We start from the raw sequence: 5,638 nt of genomic DNA on the forward strand, positions 1-5,638 counted from the left end.
AGGGGGTAGGCCAGTTTGGTGGTTTGCATTGTGGGAAAGGAGTGGTGCTTGGGGGCTGATATTTTGAGGAGGGGGTGGTGTTTGGTAAGAGGCTGAGGCGTAATGGGGGTTTTGGGTGGTAAGGTCAATGATGGAGGGATTACGAGCAGGTCTTAAAGGTAGGTTCTGAGCTTGTTCCACGTTAGGAGGGGGAATTTTAGCTGGAGGTCTTCCGTCTGGTTGAGTGTTAACAGTAAAAATCGGAGGAGGCAAATCTTGTTTTCTCTGCATCTCGACCCTCATCTCATCAATTTGTTGCATCAACTGCAGGATCAGTTCATTCTGATCAGCAAGGGCGGGCTTAACCACCACGACGTCAGTAAGGCTGGTTTCTTCGTTGTTATCACCCATTGCTGCTTTTCCCTTTTGTGAATTTTGAATGAGGAAGGAATCTGTAGGGCCTTTAGATCTAGTGAAATAAGGATGATCAGCCAGTGTATCAACACAGATCAGTTCTAACTACCTATAGAGAAAAATAACTCAAAGGCAAATCTGTTAGTATTAGCTCTGGATAAATAATCCAAGATATCACATAGAAAACAGATAAACACATAAGATTTGCTTTGTCTGAGAACATGTCAACCCACGAATAATGGGGACTGACTTTTGAACAAGCAGGAATTTGCTTGTTTTTATATTGAGGTCGGTGTCTCAGAAAGGTTAAATTGCGTTGAGCTAAGGTCCTTTTGCTGCATCTCTCGGCATCTGTTGATGTGAATTCAATGTTTCCTTGTAGAATGAAAGAGGGGGAAAAGAAAATTTGAAAAAGATAGGGGTCGAGCCTTGAAAGCCTGTCTACGTATCTTTGAAGGAGAATTCAGGCCCTACGTAGTTTGAATACAAATGAAGTTTCATTTTCATTCATTCATTTCTTGAAGATTACAAGGAAAGTAAAAAAAACAGACAATAAAACTCCTAAAAGATAAAATGTGCCTCCACCCAAACCATTCTTCTTCCGATTGTCGCATTAATCACAGGGGGTAAATTCATATGCTTCGAGGGTGGTTTTCTCATTTCCTTCCTTCCATCGTCCCTGAAGAGGAGGCCTATAGACAATTTCCTCCCCAGTATCTTCTTCAGTATCTTCAGGTCCGGTGCCTTCGGGATTACTAATGTTGGCTTCTTGGTTGAAGAAATAGTGTTTTCCAAGTGGCTTCCAAAGCATCATGGTTATATCTTTGTTGAGGACATCGCGTTCCTTCCGCACATCAGCTATCTCTTTATTTATAACATCACATTTTGTCATCTTTGCTGCCAATTCCGCGTCTAGTGCCGCATTGGCTACTCGTGCGACTGTGGTGGCAAACTCCACTTCTATTCTCCTTTCTCAGGTTTCTTGGATCTCTCGTCTGAGCTGCTGTAATTTCATCCTCAAATCCTCCTTAGTTAGCTCTATGTTGATACCCTTCCCTTTTTTCATCTTAGCAGCAATTTTACCTTTCCTGAGATAATGGAGTAATGTTTTAGGATTTGATAGTAGGATTTTATTTCTGGTTGAGAAACTTAAGACTCAAGGAATTTTGGTCGGGCATTTTGGTAGTGACTTGTATTTGGTGTTGTAGGGATTTTTGGGAAATTTTGAAAAGGAGTGGGCAAAAAATGTCCTCATTCAAAGCAATAAATCATATAAACAGTTAAAGCAACAAGCATATGTCGGGTCCTAAGCAGGTATGTGGCCCTTTTGTGCCAAGGGTAGGCCTAGCGATTGAATGATGTATATGTCTTTTTAAGCCAATTCATTATCCCCAGAATATTTCATTAATAGCATTCAAAAATGTTTGACAAACCTAAATTTGGGAAATGAGTTCGGAAAGTAAATTACAAAACAAAGTACAAATAAGGCAATCCCACGCAGGGGACGATAACAAACTTCAAGCTCATCCTGAACTTTCACCAAGTCTGGTCCTCTTGGCGATGCTGACCTCTTCCCACATAACGTATATGTTCGCCCATAGGTGATCTCTCACCAACCGACCCCCTTCTTGATGTCTGAACCTCTCGATCGACTGAATCTGCTGCTCCATGCCATCATCTAGTTCTAACATGCATTGCCTGGCTCTTCGTAGCTCTTGATTCAACTGAGCTATGACTTTGGCGTCCTCTGAATGTCGGCGTTGATGGTCCAACTCATTCTTGTCATACTTCTCTTGTAGTCGATGAAGTCGAATTTGATGTTTGGCCCCAACATCTGCAATAATATGGGGAACATTTGGACCAGACTCGATAGTTCCGGCGAGGCTCTTCTTCAACCATTCCCTGTAATCCTTAGAACATTCAGGACGGAATCTGTTTGGTACCGGCTCACCCAATACCCTTCGAGTCTTCCATGTTCTACGTATGTTTTTGGCATAAGAGACTCGTCCATTTTCATGATCGGTTGCAAATTTCTTTATGTCCGCAATTTGGGGAATCTCCTGTTTCCCTCCCAGTTGTCTAAGTACTCGACCAGGAGCATATGGTCTAGTCCCTCTTAACCCGGCAAATATCAAGTAAGGGGTCTTTCCTGCTTGAATCACCATTTGCTTTGTTACTACCAAGCATTGGATCGATCACTGCACATTTTCATCTCTCAAACCCTGAAGTCTCGGGTACCAAAATTCTTGGCCTCCAACCCTGTTGAAATGATTAAGTTGCACCCACCAATTGTGACTTTCGAGTCTGTTCGGTCTTTCCAAGAGATCTAGTTCTGTTGGCTCATGAGCTTTGATCAAGTGTCTCATCATCCACCATTGCAGTATTAGGTTGCATCCCTGAAAGAAACATTCTCCGATTTAACACTTGTCCAAAGCCCTATAAATGTCGGCCAAAATCATGGACGCTAAAGTGTAGTACTTGGTTGCCGACCCTTAATCCACTCCATAAAAGATGGCATGGGCGACCATTACTACACTTGGATGGATAGTGTAATTTGGTCCTTGGGGAAGTACCATTGTCCCGAGTAGGCATATTGCAAAGGCAAGAGAACGTATCTCCTTCCATTTTTCTTCTGAAACAAACTCTTCTTTGAATTTTTCATAGGCTCTTGCACGCCCGAATCGGTAATAAAGCTTTCGAAGAGGAATGTTTGGCCCGGGCATTCTGTCCATCCAATCAGCTTTAACGAGTGACAATTTTTCTCTAATTTCGGCAAAATCCCATGGTTTTGGGAAAAAGGAGATCCGTATCGGGTTTGAACCTCCTTTTGTTGCACATACTGACACTTTCGTAACTTGCAAGGATTTCTTCAATAGTCGGCGTCATTTCCACTTTCTCGAACCGAAATGCCATGTTGTCGCTGTCCCAAAATTTAACCATTGTTCCAAACATGTGGGGATAGGCCACCATTTCCATTAATGGCGGGAGATGACCTATGTGTCTTTAAACTATCTTCTTGTCTTCTATGTTCATAAAATTCCACCAAACTTGTAAGTAGGGATGTGGTATGGTCACCATCCGAGTCCTCAGAGGCTCATGTACTGGATTCATCCTACAAGAAAAAACATACAAAGGTAAGCTACCCCCACCCCCATTAGATAATTGATTTGTTTTAAAAATACATAAACATCATTTAATTAACACATAAGTATGATTGTCTCTTTATTGGCAAAATGAGACAAATAAATACAAGGTGGACTTCTAATGGGCCCAACACGCCTTGGATGTTAGGTCATCTTTGTTCAAAATGCGCTAAAAGTCGAGATTTGATTTCATTCTACGCTAGTTGACTAAGAGTGGCTTTTGAAAGACCGGGAACTCAAGTAGACAACTTAGGCTGGAACTCACGACAACCATTGGACGCATGATGAACCAATAAATTGCCAATCGTTTCGAAAAAGGGTTGAGTATAAAAAAGTCCGGTTGCGGTTCCACAAAACCGTCCTTTAATATACTATACATTCGAGAGAATAAGTCATGAAATGCAATGACAATTATATTAATTAAAACACGTTAAGCGCAAATAAACAATCAGCGATTAATAATAATCAGTCAAATAAGTCAAATCTTTTGGTTAGAACTTAATTAAGTCCCCAGCAGAGTCGCCATTTCTATTGTACCGTAATTTTACTAACCTTAGAAAAATCACTTTTTGAAATATTCTAAGTATAAAACAATTTGAGAAAAATACATAGAAAAGAGTCGTCACTTAATTTTTTAAAGAAATTAAGAAAACTTATAATTTTCAAAGATTTAAACAGAAAAAATCATTTGAAAATACCAAAGGGGGTTCGGGGTTCAATTTACACTTCGAAAAGGGTTTAAGCATTCAAAGTGTCCGCTAACATGCGATTGACTTGCGACTTGACTAAAATATACATGACAATTTTAAAAAAAAAAAAAAAAACAGAAAAGACTTATATAATAATTTACACTATTCGATTAAGTTTTGAGAAAATAATTAAGAAATGAACTATTTATTCTATCTTTTTAGAGGAAGAGACCTAAAATGAAAATATTTGAATTAAGGTGCAAGTGATTAGAAAATTAATAAAACTAGACTAATTAAAATTTATTTAGTTCATTTTAAAATAAATTAAACCAATTTAACACATTAAAGCATGAAAATCATTTTAAATTAATTGAAGAATAAAATATTTGATTAACCTTCTTGAGAAAATGACTAAGTAAGTATTTATAATAGTAATTTGCATTATTAGATTAACTTTGAGAAAATAGTTAAACAAAAAGCAATTTTATTATTTTATTTTTTTTAAGAAATTGGGACCTTAATTGAAACATTTGAATTAGAAACAAGTAATTAGAATTTTAACGAAACTAAATTAATTGGTTTCTATTTAAGTCATTTTTTGGTTTATGAAAAAAAATAAAATAATTTATTTTAAATTAAATAAAAAAAAAAGTTTTGACTAAAGATTATAAATGAAAATGCAAGAGTTGATAAAATGAGATTTGTTAGAAATAAAACAACACAGAAAAATAGTTTGTATTTTGGGGAATTCGATTAAGTTAATTAAAGTTAGAGTTAAATAAGATTAGGCAACACATAATCAAATAATTAGAAGAGTATATGAGATAATGAAATTGGGCCCCTTCTTGGGCCAATCTCGTTATATTTTTAAGCTTCAATCTCATTCCCGTTTTGCGTATACACTGGATGTATATCAGTGTATATGAGCGTATATATTAGCTCTTTTCATGTATTTTTTGCTTCTGGACACCTGTATTTCGCCTCAGCCCTGCATTTCCATACTTTTCGACCTGTATATAAGTGTATACCGATATATATCAATGTATACGGGCAGTATCCCAGTCTTTTTTTTTTTCCAGTTTTCTAAGACTTGATCTCCATTTCCAGTCCCTGTGTTTTCGTTCTACTGCCTTGGCTGACTTGATAAGGAATAAAATTGGGCCTTTGGCCCAACGAGGAGGTACGAGGGTAGGAGATAGGAGTTCATGTTGAACTCCGAGTAAATTTTCACATGTAAAAAAAAAAGCAAGGAAATGTAGATTAGTATTTAAAATAATAATAGTGCATTTAAATGAAACTATACAACTTATGGTAAAATAAATTATTGCGATGATCTTTAATAAACATAATGGGACTATGATGAACTAGCAGGGAAGAATAACAAGGACTTACTAGATTCAATTAAGAGCATAA

Source organism: Solanum tuberosum, unplaced genomic scaffold (assembly GCF_000226075.1).
Source record: "Solanum tuberosum cultivar DM 1-3 516 R44 unplaced genomic scaffold, SolTub_3.0 scf00293, whole genome shotgun sequence".
Lineage (NCBI taxonomy): Eukaryota > Viridiplantae > Streptophyta > Magnoliopsida > Solanales > Solanaceae > Solanum > Solanum tuberosum.